This window comes from Myxocyprinus asiaticus, chromosome 1 (assembly GCF_019703515.2).
Source record: "Myxocyprinus asiaticus isolate MX2 ecotype Aquarium Trade chromosome 1, UBuf_Myxa_2, whole genome shotgun sequence".
Taxonomy (NCBI): Eukaryota; Metazoa; Chordata; class Actinopteri; order Cypriniformes; family Catostomidae; genus Myxocyprinus; species Myxocyprinus asiaticus.
Window position 1 is genome coordinate 36592859 of NC_059344.1, and position 16221 is coordinate 36609079.

General features: G+C 42.3%; 1 long non-coding RNA gene across 1 annotated transcript; it reads left to right on the plus strand.

Moving 5' to 3' along the window:
* Nucleotides 1–221: 221 nt before the first annotated feature.
* Nucleotides 222–15525, plus strand: LOC127444241 (uncharacterized). Its single transcript, XR_007897789.1, has 5 exons — nucleotides 222–295; nucleotides 9047–9151; nucleotides 11616–11750; nucleotides 14384–14483; nucleotides 14682–15525. It is a non-coding gene; the product is annotated as an uncharacterized LOC127444241 (long non-coding RNA).
* The last annotated feature ends 696 nt before the right edge of the window (nucleotides 15526–16221 follow it).

Here is a 16221-nt window from a genome sequence, read left to right on the forward strand (position 1 = left end):
GAACAGTGTTGTAACCTAGGCAGTTTGTGGAGAGATGATGACAGGTTGTGGCTTTATGTATTACAAGAATTTGTGCCTTGTTGAACAGTAGGTTTTTGAATGTGTGCATAAGCATGTGCATGTCCATACATGCATACATGTGTTTGTGTGCATGCATGCTACTAAATGACAGACTGATGACCACAGAAAAAAAGGTCTTCCTTTAAACAGTGGTGTAATCAGCTAAACAGAGACTGCATCAACATTTACCAAGCGAGACATACAACAAGACCAGAAGGAAGTGGCAAAGAAAGAGGTAGAGGGGCAAGAAAGTTCATTATTTTTATAACATATAAATGAGCACTTAATATTCTTAACATTCCTATTGTCTTAAAAAACTGCACACTCCTTTTGTCCTTTCGGTCATTTTTGACCCGTATTGGAAACCATTCAAAATGCATAAATTCTTGATTAGTGTACAACAGCACTAAAGACCCCCCTTAGCGAAAGACTGTTTTATTGTGGTCCCAAAGTGTATAATAATGGGGGGAAATAGTATAAACTGAATATTAATGGAGACCATAATTAAAAGAATTTTTTTAAATAAAAAAAAGTTTAAAAACTTGGCAAACAATGGCTAAGGATATCTCAATTTATGTGTATTTCAATCACTTTTGGAATTTCATAATATCTTGACTGTATACTGTATCAACAATTTCTGATTTATTTTGCTTGTAGAAAATCAACAGTGTACATTTTAGAGTTATAATTTTAAATCATGCCTATTGCACAAATGAATCTCTACCTTTTCCAGCATTCAAAGTGGACCAACAAATCCATTCCTTCCCACTAATTTCAAACCATTTGTTGCAGTGTTACAGGTGTTTAGGAAAGTGCAGTAATACTTTTGCCACGAGAAAATACTATGCAATAGGTATTTTACCACTGAGGGGCCTTTAGCCCCATAGTACACTAATGACTAAAATAATTGTAGTAAATTTGTTTAGTAACATACTACCTGTTCAAAACTACGGGTGAAAAAAATACTGTCTTTGTGTGTGGACGTGTATGTGTGTACAAACCCCATTTGAGAGGAAATTATGCAATTTGTGTGAAAGATGCAGTACCCAGTGGAGCAGGTGGGGAAGTATGAGACTAGGGGATAAATTTAAGGAAAATGTGAAATATTTTAAGCCAAATTTGATTCATAGATTTACAAAAAAACAATTTAAAGCTTTACAACATCCAGAAAGTCTGAACTGGTTCTTCCCATACAGGTCAAGATCGACCCGTTAAGACAATGGAAGGAACAATTTGTTTACAATTGTTATTTCTCTTGAGTAATTATATACAAAAATAAAATACAATTTTAAATTAAAATGTTTGTTTTGATGATCTGAAGTCACAATGTTTGTTTCCAGTACCAAAAACTATGCAGTATTTTTAACATATTCTTAAACTGTCCTGGGTCAAAAATGACTCTAGAGACAATAGGAGGGTTAAGAACTTTATAACAATAGTACACAGCAGTGCTTCTCAACCATTTTAGCTTCAAGACCCAGATTTAAAATTGGATTTACAACAAGATGGGATTCATTTTATAATCACAACATCAAGCAGCGACCCAACATAGTACCAAAATTGTTTTCACCAAAATGTCCTTACAAAATAAACACTGAAATGTATTAACATTATTGATATTAAAATAATATACATTTCTGCTGCTAACAATTCACTGTACAAAATACATTGTGGTCGGCACAAACCATGTTTATACTTGCTGCAAGCGAACCCATAATTCATATAGTCTGAGTTGTATTTCTTTTTCTTTTTTTATTTCCCTTACGTAGTTTTGCTAGAGAATGAGGGCATATCATGCAACCTTTCCATGTCGGAAGATGAATTTGCACCAAAATCCTTTGAGGATAACAAAATATATGAAAAGCAACTTAAAACATTACATGCATTGAGATGGAACAAAAGCAAGGAAACATAGTTTGTTAGGGAAACAAAAATTAGTAATGTACAGTGGCAATTACACAATCATACTGTATTCTCAGAGCAAATGTACTTCAGTTTTACAAGAGAATAACTAAATGTGTTTAATAAAATCTATTGTCATTCTAAGAAAATCCTTTTTCACTGCTGTAGCTAAAAATAGAATGGCAGATGTATAATGGAAATTGAGAAGAAAAGTTAAAATTTGAGGAAGGTTCAACCAACAGACATACAGTATGTCATATTTATTTGCTTGACACATGCCTTCTCATCATAATGAAAGTGCATGCCTTGTTGTTGTTGTTTTTAATCTCATTTACTTAAGCTAGGAGCTAAAAATTGAAATTGGGTTCTAAAAATAATCGTGAAGGGACAATAATCTGTCAGTGCAATATAAACCATCTCAGCGAGAAGGACGTCACACTGGCATCTCATGACTGACAGGAATGTAGAGACTAAAGAACATTGTGACATCATTTTTGTGAGTGTGTGAGTTGGGAAGGAGGGTGTGGTTTACGACAACCAGGTGAAAAGATGTATTAGACACATACTCTCTTTCGACTGTTGTTCTCATCCTAAATAGAACAAGGAAGGAAGTGACTCAATGTGCATCTCAGTAATTTGTAAACTATGCATGTATGCAAAAGCAGTGGAAAAGGAGAAAGGGAGAGAGATAGAGAGAGAGATTAAAAGTTGATATATCAATACAAGTCGTTGAAGCTGTGACCAAGTGGTTACAATTTCGCGTTTCCCCCTCTTCTCCCCATCATTTCCTATATTCTGTCTAATGTGTCTATCCAATAACAGGTCAGAAGTCCAAAAAAAAAAAAAAATAAATAAATCAATCAATGAATGTTTTAATAAAATATTATTTACCTCGTATTTTATGGATATGACAGAGTAAACGTTTAAAGCTTAAATCTCTTTAAAGCAATATGAAGTTTATGTACCTGTAATCTATCTATTAGCACATGTACAGTACATGCATGCATGACCATGTACACACACAGGGTCCGTTGTATCAATGTGCTTTTTTGAGTTGACACAACTATATTTTCGTCAGCTTAACATATTAAGTTGTGATTCTATCAACTTGTACTTTAGTTGAATCAACAAGTGTATTTGTCATTTCAACTCACTTAACAAAGTTGTCTGAACAAACAAAGGTTTGCCAGCTCCCAGCATGCATTGCAGCATGAATAAATAATGAAGTTAGTGTTGTAGGCTTAAATTATTTATTTATTTATTTATTTCGCTATTAGCGGCACACAAAGAACGTCTTTTTAAAGATGCATCTTTTTAAAGATGCCTTTCCGTTTGTGTGTTATTCCTAGTTGCAGTCGTTATCTCTCGCCTTCTGATGATCACGATCTGTGTCTGGGCACTACCCACACGGAGACAGCGTTCGTGGATGGGTCATGTACTCATTGCGAGAACATGTCCATGGCAACGATGCGGTCGTGGCTTGCCTTCGTAAGAAAGCAAGCCACCCCAGCGGCTTCCCGCCCTGGTCCTTCTACCTACGGGTATGAGGCCAGCGCGGCTAGCACTGGGGGCGATTTGGGGACCCCAATGGGACCACCTCCGCTGGGTATCCCCCCACGGACCTCCCATTCCCCAGCACGCTCGTCTGCCCCGATCGGGCTTCCAGATGAGTCCGCCGGCTCGTCTCTTGACGGTGATGAGCTCTCAAGTGCAGCATCGGAGAGCGGGCTCGTCCAGTCAGATGTGGAAGCCTCAACTGGGCTCCCCCCGGGTACAGTTGCCCAGTAACAGGCTGACACGGAGATGATGGACATGCTTACCCGGGCAGCCACGAGTGTCGGGCTAGAGTGGAACCCTCCACTCTCCTCTGAACCCTCACGGCTCGATGATTGGTTCCTGGGCTCGCGGCGCCGCTCACAGCCATGCCCCACCCCAGTTCCTTTCTTCCCGGAAGTGCACGAGGAGCTGACAAGGTCGTGGGAGGCACCTTTTACTGCCCGGTCCCGATCTTTCAGCTCCCCTGCCCTCACTACCCTCAATGGTGGGGCGGCCAAGGGCTATCCCCCCGGTGGATAAGGCGCTCGCATTGCACCTATGCCCACAGAGCGCTGCCACCTGGCGCGGGCGCCCAAAGCTCCCGTCCAAGGCCTGTAGGTTTATGTCATCCTACGGCCAAAGCCTATGGTGCCGCTGGACAAGCTGCCTCCGCCCTGCACGCCATGGTTCTCCTGCAAGTCCACCAAGCCAAGGTGCTAAAGGAACTGCACGAAGGTAGTTCCACCCCGGGATTGATGCAGGAGCTGTGCTCGGCGACCAACCTTGCTCTCCGGGTGACGAAGGTCACGGCGCGGTCTCTCGGGCGGGTGATGTCCACATTGGTGGTCCAGGAGCGCCAACTTTGGCTCAACCTGGTCAAGATGGGAGAGACCGACAAGGCACGGTTCCTTGGCGCCCCCATTTCCCAGGTTGGCCTGTTCGGCAACACCGTCGAGGACTTTGCCAGGCAGTTCTCGGCGGTGAAGCAGCACATGGAAGCTATCTGGCACATCCTGCCCCAGCACGGCTCAAGATCCTGCACCCCATCTGCTTGTCACCAAGGGTGTCCTCCTGCGGCCCGGCCCCCGTGTGGAGCCCACCACAGGTAGCAAACGCCACCCGTCTCATGGCCGGCCGCCAAGAACCCAAGAAAGGCTTCAAAGCGCCCCTGAGACGGGCGACCCAGGGACGAGGAAACCCGCTGCTCTGGAGCTGGTAAGAAGACCACTCCATCCCCCGGTGGAGGGCCAGGAGGAGAATCTTTTGTTACCTTTTCATTTAATTTCGCCACATGCCCAAGTGGTTGCGGTACCCAAGAGGTCAACAGCGGTTTCCTTGTTCCCTGGGTCACATACCCAGTGCGCACGGCCATCATTACGACTACCGTCCACCATTCCATTTTGGCAGGTTTAGCGCTCCAGCGGCGGTCTCCCCACCCCTGCGCGCCCAGCTGTGGCACAAATCCGCCCCCGATGTGATGGTCTCCATGGGACACGAGGACAGGCCTCTTCCTCCCCCATCCCAGGCTGTTCTGGGGTGGTCACAAGGAGCCAGGTAAGTGCTTTGATGTCCCTGAACTCAGCACGGCCACGACACGACGTGGCACCTCAGGCTCCGCCCTGCCGCGAGGCCCCACCCACCGGTACATCCGATGAGATTGTTTCCTTTGGTGCCCCTCGCCCGGAGCTTGGACGCATGGCTTGCGCTTTCCAACCCATCGCGATGGCTGGTCCGGACCGTCCGACTCGGCTACATGATTCAGTTCACCAGGTGTCCGCCCAGGTTCAGCGGCGTCCACTTCACCTTGGTGAAGGGCGAGAACGCCGCTACCTTGCATGCGGAAATTGCTACCCTCCTACGGAAGGGTGTGATAGAGCCTGTCCCTCCGGCCGAGATGAAGAAGGGGTTTTACAGCCCCTACTTCATTGTACCGAAGAAAGGTGGTGGGTTGCGGCCAATCTTGGACCTGTGAGTACTGAACCGGGCTTTACACAGACTCCCGTTCAAGATGCTGATGCAAAAACGCATTCTAGTGAGCGTCCGGCATCAAGATTGGTTCGCGGCGGTAGACCTGAAGGACGCGTACTTCCATGTCTCGATTCTACCTCGAGAAAGACCCTTTCTGTGGTTTGTATTCGAGAGTCGGGCGTATCAGTACAAGGTACTCCCTTTTGGCCTGTCCTTGTCCCCTCGCATCTTCACAAAGGTCGCAGAGGCAGCCCTTGCCCCGTTAAAGGAAGTGGGCATTCGCATCCTCAACTATCTCGATGACTGGCTAATCCTAGCTCACTCTCGGGATGTGTTGTGTGCACACAGGGACCTGGTACTCTTGCACCTCAGCCGACTAGGGCTTCGGGTCATCTGGGTAAAGAGCAAGCTCCTCCCGGTTCAGAGCATCTCTTTTCTCAGCTTGGAGTTGGACTCAGTATCGATGACGGCACACCTCACAAATGAGTGCACACAGTCAGTGCTGACCTGTTTGAAGGCGTTCAGACAGAAGACAGCGTTCCACTGAAACCGCTCGGGTTGATGCATATGAGACCGCTTCAGCACTGGCTCCAGACTCGAGTCCCGAGATGGGCATGGCGCCGCGGCACACATCGCATGGCCATCATGCCGGTCTGTCACTGCCTCTTCAGCCCTTGGACCGACCTCACATTTCTACAGGCAGGTGTTCCCCTAGAGCAGGTCTCCAGGTGCATCGTGGTTACAACAGATGCCTCCAAAATGGGCTGGGAAGCTGTATGCAATGGGCACGCAGCCGCCAGCTCCAGGATGGGCCCGCGGCTGCGTTGGCACATCAACTGCCTCAAGTTGTTGGCAATTCTGCTCGCCCTGTATGCGGCTGTCCCCCTTCACCTTGAAGGTGTACACTAAGACACAGTGGATGGTATGTCCTTAGGGAAGCACGACCTGATCATCAGGTTCCTGAGAGGCACCATGAGGTTGAATCCCTTCAGACCGTGCCTCATTCCCTCATGGGACCTCTCTGTAGTTCTTCAGGGTCTACAGAGAGCCCCCTTTGAGCCCCTGCAGTCAGCTGAGCTTAAGGCACTCTCTTTGAAGACTGCCCTCCTGACTGCGCTCACTTCCATCAAGAGGGTAGGAGACCTGCAAGCGTTCTCTGTCAACGAAACGTGCCTGGAGTTCGGTCCGGGCTACTCTCACGTGATCCTGAGACCCCGACCGGGCTATGTGCCCAAGGTTCCCATGACCCCTTTTAGGGATCAGGTGGTGAACCTGCAAGTGCTGCCCCAGGAGGAGGCAGACCCAGCCCTGATGTTGCTGTGTCCAGTGCGCACTTTACCCATCTATTTGGATTGCACGCAGAGCTTTAGAGTCTCTGAGCAGCTCTTTGTCTGCTTTGGTGGACAGCGGAAAGGAAGCGCTGTCTCCAAGCAGAGGATCACCCACTGGCTCATTGATGGTTACAACAGATGCCTCCAAAATGGGCTGGGGTGCTGTATGCAATGGGCACGCACGCCCCAGGACGTGCCGCCCCCAGCAGGGCTATGAGCCCATTCTACCAGGAGTGTGGTGGCCTCCTGGGTGTTGACCAGTGGCGCCTCTCTAACAGACATTTGCAGAGCAGTGGGCTGGGCAACACCCAACACCTTTGCGAGGTTCTACAATCTCCGGGTGGAACCGGTTTCGTCCCGTGTAGTGGCAGGCACAACCAGGTAAGTCCAGGACAGCTGGCCAGGTGTATCGCTTGCGCATAGCACCTTTCACCTCCCCTGAGCTGAAGACGTGTGCTGTTGACTCCCAGTAGTTTTCACAAACTGTGTTCCCTGGATGACTTCTTCCGAGCCCTGTGGCAGACGAGTTTGCAGAGAAACTCGCTGCCGGCTCAGTACATGTGCTATCTAAGCCCTGTACTGGGGTAGGTGCTCCGCATGTGTTGGTTCCCCATAGGTAACCCCATGCGATGTATAACTTCCGCTAATTCGTTTCCCTGTTGGTAAATTGCGTCTTCCTTGGGCAGAGACCCCTCTGCCCCAGTCACCGTGTTGGTAGAAACTACTCCCCCATAGGGTAGGACCTACCATGGGACTTCTCCACATGACATACTTCCGACAAAGCTCGGCAAGACCATGTGATGTATTTCCACTCAAAATACCCTCCCCCCCCCTCTGGGCAGGGTGTGGTCTTCGTGGTGTCTTCCCCTTGTGAGTGACACCCCTCGACGTAGACGTGGTGGTCCCAGTCAGTTAACAAATTTCACTCTTTTTTGGGGAGAGAAAAAAAGAGAGGATAAGAGGCCACGACTGGGCTAGCCTGTCTCTATCTTTTGGGCAGACGACTTGTCCCCAAAGGGCCGTTCGACACTCATAACATCGTTGGGGGAGGTTATGTGTTGGCCTGGTGCACTGGCTATGAGGCACACAGTGGTCTGCCCGTCACACACCGCCAGTTCACATAACAAAGTTCAGCCAGTTGTGGCGTTTCGTATATGGACCCCTAGTGTCACTACATCGACACAACGTCGAGTGAGTGACAGATAGGGAACGTCCTGGTTACTTGCATAACCTCCGTTCCCTGATGGAGGGAACGAGACGTTGTGTCCCTCCTGCCACAACGCTGGACTACCTTGTCTCGGCTCCTCAGCACAAAACCTGAATGAGTGGTTGCATACCAGCTCCTTTTATACCCGTATGTTCGGGGGAGTGGTATGCAAATACCACTCGCCAATTTTCATTGGCCTTTTTTCAAAGACCAGAGGTGTTTCGGGCTCCCAAGAGTGACCCCCAGTGTCACTACTTCGACACAATGTCTCGTTCCCTCCATCAGGGAATGGAGGTTATGTAAGTAACCAGGATGTTTTTGTCATTACTGTTGATTAGTAGTTGTGTGGTGATGTTCAGAGCTCATCTTTTACTTGATGTTTGAGTATCACCATAGGTTTGTGTGTCAAGTGTTGACATCTATGTACCACCACACATATAATCAAACTATTACATGTGTGGTGAACAATCGGACCAGATGACATAAATGTCAAGGCAAAGAAGAGTGTCTCCATATTGATTGGATCATGGCAGGACCAACACAAACCAACACAAAAAAAAAAAAAAAATGCCAAGCACAGCCATCAGATAAGCTGCTTGGACAACTACCAGATACTTCAGAAAGTAAGGCCCCAGTCCTTCCAACATGTTGGAAAAGACTACTTATTGGTCCATGAGTGGTTTCTTAGCAACCCCTCAAACCCCCCATCCAAAGGTTTGCCCCAAGACCAGAGTTGAGATAAAGACCATAAATATTCTTCAAGACTTGGACACCAACTGCAACACATCCACTCCACGTTTGTTCACAGAACTGTTTATGTAAATTGCAGTTGTTTAATTAGCACAATAGTTCACATAAACTGAACTTTGGTGGTATAAATTAATGTATGCATAATATGTATTCTTTCATTATCATGCTCTATATCTTCAGAAAAATGCAGAGAGTATATTTGAAGAGGTTTGGAAAAGGGACAACGCATAGATGAAACTTTACAGACATTGTTTTACCCATGTACTTTAAAACATGCAAATGTTCCACACAGAGAAAGGATGGTGAGCCACACTGTGTGGGCCCCCTCTGATGTCAGCAGCCAATCATAACCCTGAAACAAGAAGCGCCAAATGGAAATCTCCTCCTCATCAAGAAGGTATAAAGCATCCTTACAATTAGCCACACCTTTGTCCTGAGTCCCCATCCAGAATGTCGTTAACAGGATACACTTCTATAACACTTCTCCATTCTGAGTTCCCGGCTGTTCGAGTTCGGGAGCAATAACAGAATAATAATCAACATTCTGAATCTCTGGCCTGAGCGGTAGATGTAACAGAATACAAACCATCCAAAGTGCTAAGTCTCCGCTTCACAGAGAGAGCGGATAACAGATCACCCAATGTTCTCAGTGTCCGTCCGAGAGACAGTAGAAGAGCGACTAAGTACCAAGTCTCACTACAAGAGACTATTGAAACGGCAAGTTCTGAATCCCAGGGAGAACCAGGGGCCGGATTCACGAAATGTTCTTAAGAAGAAATCGTCGTAAATAACATCTTAAAGTTAACCTCACAGTTGTCTTAAATCCTAAAAGGTAAGGTGCTTAATGAATTTACTGGGTTTTTCATGTTGAGTCTTAAAGGAATAGTTTGCTGAAAATTTGCTGATAATTTACTCACCCTCAAGCCATCCAAGATGTATCTGAGTTTCTTTCTTCATCAAAACAGAATTTAAGACTTTTAGGATTTCTTTTCAGGCCTCCTCCTCTAAACAATGCAAGTGAATGTACTCCATTTTTTGACAGTCCAAAATGCATATTTAGGGTGCATCAAAATAATCCACATGACTCCAGTAGACAAATAAATTTTTTCTCAATGCAAAACGATTGATTATTTTTAGAAACAAAACAATACTTATATACTTTTTAACTATAAATGTTCACTTCCGTACATCTCTGTGATGAGCGTTCATGACAGGGATGACGTAAGCTCGTTGTTAAGGTCACGCGTCACGTGGAGGAGGAGTCAGGAAGCGCGTCATTGTTTATAAGAGAAACTTGTGACGTTCACAAACCAAAACAGTCCAAAACAATTTCAAAACTATATAAAATAAAATAAAAAATAATTTCCAAATAATAATAATAATAAAAAACTATGTAAACAATGACGCACTTCCTCCTCCACGTGACGCGTGACATTACCAACGAGCTTACGTCATCCCTCTCATGAGCACACGTCACAGAGATGTACAGAAGCGAACATTTGTAGTTAAAAAGTATATAGTATTGTTTTGTTTCTAAAAATAATCAATCATTTGCATTCAGAAGAACTTTATTTGTCGACTGGAGTCGTGTGGATTATGTTGATGCACCCTAAATATGCATTTTGGACCGTCAAAAAATGGAGGACATTCACTTGCATTGTTTAGAGGAGGAGGCCTGAAATTAAATCCTAAAAGTCTTAGATTCTGTTTTGATGAAGAAAGAAACTCTTGGATGGCCTGAGGGTGAGTAAATTATCAGCAAATTTTCAATTTTGGGTGAACTATTCCTTTAAGTTACAGTGGGCTGTTTACGTAGAAATGTTATTTTAGACCCAAAACTTTTTTGACTGTTTTGTGTTTAATTATATTTTTATTTTCAGCTTGTAAACCATGTAAATGTTATCACCAAATTCAAACAATAAATGTTGTTTTGAAGCTTCTTAATGTGGTGACCAATCATGCTTATTCAAACGGATGTACTACATAGCGCTATCTTTCTGCGATCATTAAAGATCATAGAAACATAATAATTATAACATTAGAAAGCTGAGACTTTCTTTTTCACCACACATCCACATCACTATCGGAGTTGGTCACAGAGAAGACAACCTCCGCCACCTTTTCCCATTTACCCGCCTCTTATTTTCTGACGAGATGTTATTATCAAATTTCCCAAGGAGAACTTTTTCCTTACAGTAATTTCCTCAACTAGAACATCCAGCTCTTGTCTTCTTAAGTTTTTATTTATTTTCCTCCATGTCAAATTAAAAGTTATCAAATGGTTAGCAGCAAGTAAATTCTCCTTTGTTAATGTCGTTAAACTAACACATCTCAAGCATTTTACATTAAAAATAAATATCGTAGATAAAAAAATATCGTGAGGTGCTTGCTACTTAAAAGTTAATAGATAAATTTATCGTTACGATTTGCCAGTGTTGAAGTATTGAATTTGTTGTAGGCTATTAGACAAGGCAACTCCATAAGCAGGCTGATCAGACAATGTCAAAGCCTGTCTTTTTATTCTTAAGAAAAAAATTAAGATGTTCTTAAGAAAATATTTGAGAACTTCTTAAGAATTTTTCAAGAATTGCACTTAGGAACATTCTTAGGAACTTCTTATAATTTATCATAAGGACTTTCTTAATTTTATTCTTAAGAACATTTTCATGAATCCGGCCCCAGGGAGATAACTACAGTGACAAGGTTTAGCTCTGATGAGCAAACCTTCTCTTCAAGTTTTGTACATCTGCGTGTTCCAGATATAGAAACTTGTGCCGAAATAAGGGCTTTAAGCAAACCTTCTCTTCAAGTTTTGTTCATCTGCGTGTTCCAGATTTCAAGAACCCTCTCTGTGCTTCCAGGAGATCAGCATTCCTCAGCTCCTTTGTGTCCAAGGCTGTTGAAACGGAATCCAGCTCCTTACCCACTATAATGTGGCCCTGAGCCCCAGTGGAAGACGTCGCCATCACCGAACTCATCGATCAATCAAGGAGAACGTAAATATCACTACTAAACCTCTTTCCAGAGACCTTGGCATTAGTGTATACTATCAGTTTATGATTATCTAATGTTCCTTAGATTGCATAATCTGTGTATCAGATGTCTAGAAAATAATCTTTGTGTTATTTGTTTCAATAGAAATAAGGTTTCCCTCTTATTAATTAACACAGAAACAGCAATTTATCTTTCATAAGATAAGTCATACTTTGTCATTGCTGCATCCAATTCAACCACTTGCATCTTTCAATCCTATGCACTTTTATTTACCTATTCATTTATATTATTCTTTAACATATTAGTACCATTTTGTAGTTTTTTTTAGTTATTCTTGTTTATCTTTTTGTAAATAAAACTCATTTTATTACAACTGTGTGTTCCTCGTGTTGCTGATACAGAAGAGCTCTAAAGGGTTAGGCTGCTCTCGAATCCTTCAGATTATTCAGATGACCAACTCTCTTTTACTGTTAAGGTGAAACTCCTTAGCTGGTGCTCTGAGGAATGAGGGAGGGGCCATCTCATATTAATAATCACACACACATACACCTTCAATAAAGTGTGATCAAAAATCACCATATACTTTGGTGTCTTGTGTGAGGTCCAGTTCATTTCAGTTGGTGCCAGAGTAATGCTCACTCTTCCCACATCTAATAATCAAGTGGAGAAAGCATTTTCACAAGTGACACTACTTAAAAGTGACAACTGAATTTGCCGCTCCACTTTGGCTGTGCACACAGGCCTGAACACGGAATGGAAATCAGTGTGTTCCTGACAAATGTCTGGTAACTTTGACTATTCTGTGTCTCAGCCAGTTTAACTGGCTGTTCAAAGATTTACAGTTATGTTCAAGTTGGAATTTGGAATAAGCCATAGCAGTGTTAAAAGTTAGGACAGATTAAATATAATCTTTATTTGACAAATTCATAAAATATTGAATGGAAAAACATAACTTCAATCGTAGCACAACAACATACATATAATATCAGAGGTGGGTAGAGCAGCCAAAAATTTTACTCACGTAAAAGTACAATTACTTGAAAAAAATAATAAGTAGAAGTAAAAGTAATTATGTTAATAATTAAAAGTAAAAAAGTATCCAATTAAATGAATACTCAATATTCCATTACATAATATAGCCTTTAACATGTATTACAGAATAATAATAATGATAATAATAATAATAATAATAATAATAATAACAATTATTTAATAATAATAATTATTATTATTGTAAATTCTTACATCATTCACCCTCATGTTGTTCCAAACCTGCATGACTTTCTTTCTTCAATGCAACACAATTAAGGAAATATCAGAGAAAGCCTTATAGTCACCATTTACATTCACAGCATGTATTTTATCTCCATATTTTAAAAGGGAATGGTGACTGAGACTGTCAGTCCCTAACATTCTGTCTAACATCTTTTGGGTTCTACAAAATACAGAAAGTCACACAGGTTTGGAACAACATAGAGGGTGGGGAAATGATGACAGAACATCCGTTTATGGCTGAACGATCACTTTAAGGACACTTCTCAGATTTGGACGAATCTGTCGATTAGAAGAGAAGTTTGGAAAACAGTTTCTACTAATTATTACGGTGCAAAACGTGAACAATATTCCACAGGCCCAATCATTTATAATGCTGAATAAAACAAAGCAAGATCATGCTTTATAAATGGCTACCTTCACTATTTCAAAAGTCCTATTGCTTTTAAATTTCTGCATGGATTCTAGTTCAGTTTAGTTATAGTATTTTCAGAGTCGAAAGAATTTAGATCATTAGTTCTGTACAGTAAGGGTAAACTGCACCTTATCTCTGTGTATGGAAGTGTGTTAGGCTTATTTAAGTTTGTTCTCTGTTGTCCATGAGAAAAACACTCTGCATCTGTCAAATGCTAAGTTGCTCTTGCTGTGTGCACGCACAGAGATGCACTCCCATAACTCACGCACGCACGTGATCAGCAGAGCAAAAAGGCATTTACACCTAACATGGATGTTTACATGGATTTATACTAAATGGTTATGGTTAGGTTTAGGAGTAGGTGTAGGATTAGCGGTTATAAAATATATATAAATGAATATATTTTAACAAAAATTATTGCTACTGTACATTAATCTACTTGTTACATGTTTTTATATTGTTGAAATGTGGTTATGTTCAGAGGTTGGGGTAGGGTTAAGGGATCTACAATATAAAACAGTAAAAAATGTACAAATATATTTATAATCGATTCGTGTATTCAAATATAGTTGTAATAGATCCGTCAATATTTTACGTTTCTAAAGCTGTAAATACGTAAAAAAAAAGAAAAGAAAAAAGTTTTAGATGCTTTTAAACATCCATATTGTACGTTTTAGTGTCTATTCAAACATAAAAACATGTACGTTTAATGTTACAAATATTAACGTACACATAGCTACGTATATTAATGAGATCAGGCTGCCTAGGGCAACATCTTTGTTAATTTTTCAGTTTGTGTTTTTGTCTATTTACGTGAATAAGAAAAAATGGAAACTTGATTGTATCGTTGCTTAATTGTGTTCTTAAGGTTGTAAAGTCTATGCTTTGGTATTAACGCTGAAATATGCTTGAATGTCATATACACTATTTGGGTGTTTTTTTATACAGTCAGGTGGGTTTTGAACAATCATTGGGCTGGAAATAATCAAACTAATCTGGCAACACTGCACAGCGCACAAGACTCGTCTCGCAACTGATTTCAATACAGGTGACACAAGAGAAATAACAATTCTCTAATGATCATAAATCTGCATAGCACACACACATTTTGGGTAAAATAGTTGGTTTTGCATCATATTAAACTGTTATTTATTGATACTTTTCAGTATTTAATGGATTATAAGTATATTTAATAATCTAAATTTGAATCTCTTGCTTCATCCACCATCTTTGATTTATTTTTCAGCTGAGCTCATCACAGTGCATTCTGGGATTGCCTACCCGGGGAAGGACACATCCGATGATACCTTAAAATCTGGCCAAAGGTTTTAGGAGGCAGCATAATTAAGATACCTACCTTTTGGAACAGACTTCGCGTCAGAAGCACACCTATGATGTCTTAAAATGCTGCCTACGGAGGACACTCACTAGGTTTTGGAACAGACCCACAGTTCTCATTTTGTGTTTTAAGAGTATGTCTACCAATTTGCTTATACAAGTGTGTGAGAGTCGTAAAACATATTAAGGGCCGAGACTATGTGTGTATGCATATGTATGCGTGCACTAGAGCACGCGAGAGCCATGACTAAGACAGATATCTACAGCAGTGTACTAAGATACAACGACTGATTCAACATCTGGCAGCTATCAAAGCTAGTGGAAGAAGTGTGTGTGTGTGTGTGTGTGTGTGCGTACGTGTGTGTGTGTGTGAGGGATCAACAGTGTGTTGTGGGGGTGTTGTTTCAGAATGTAAGTCTGCAGAGAGCGGTGTGAACTCAAAGTGTGTGAGTTTACCGGCACTCAGAGATGTCTGATTGCATCTCGTTTAGATATAGCAAAACACAACACAACACTTATGTTAATTAATGAAGGAGTGTGTGATCCAGAGAGCACTGTTCATGATTATGAGTTTGTGCATGTATGCGGTTGTGTATGTGTGATTAATCAAAGACTATGTTTCAAAGAGTGCTCTCCTTACATCAGATTGAGACTAAATGGTTTCATCAACAAAGCCATTACCACTAGGGCTGTGTGAGGCAAGACACACCGAGAGTTCTAACAACAAACAAGGATTAACATAGATCACTGCAAAGGGTGTATGTGTATGTGTGTATGTGTGTATGTGTGTGTGGGGGGGGGGGGGGGGGGTTAAGCTCATGTTTGTGTGCATCCTAAAGTATGACTTTGCATGTGGAATGTGCACTGCAGACACTGGAGGTTAAGGTGTGTCCCCCTTTCCTTCTACCTTCATCCCATCGCACACAATCTTGCAAACACACACACAACCATAGACACAAAAACTTTATACCTTCGCCTCACACAATTGCTCTGACAGGTGTGTTTACCCCTTCAGAACTGTTCAACTAAACTGTACCTGGAATTTGTGTGTATTTGTGTTCACTGGAGGGGGCAGGCAACCAGTCCTCATCTCGTACCCTTCTAAAACCTCCATACAACCTCTCGCAGTCAGCATGACCTGGCATTTAAGTGTTTTAAAGACAGAACTGGGCCAGGCTGGATTTTACTGCATACTCTGACTCTTTGTTGGGTATTAAGACTTAGCTAGGAATGAAATCTTTGGCAGGAATTAGTCTAGAATCGGTTCCATAACTCCCATTAAGTTAGTAATTATGTAACGATTGGGAAAATGTTCAGAAAGAAAAATAGAGCGGATAGCTGGGAGGATCTGAATCACTCACTAAATAACTAATACATCATTATCACAACATGTCCATAATGAGATTGACACACCAAAATAATGCTTTCTAAAAACTTCAGATGTACAT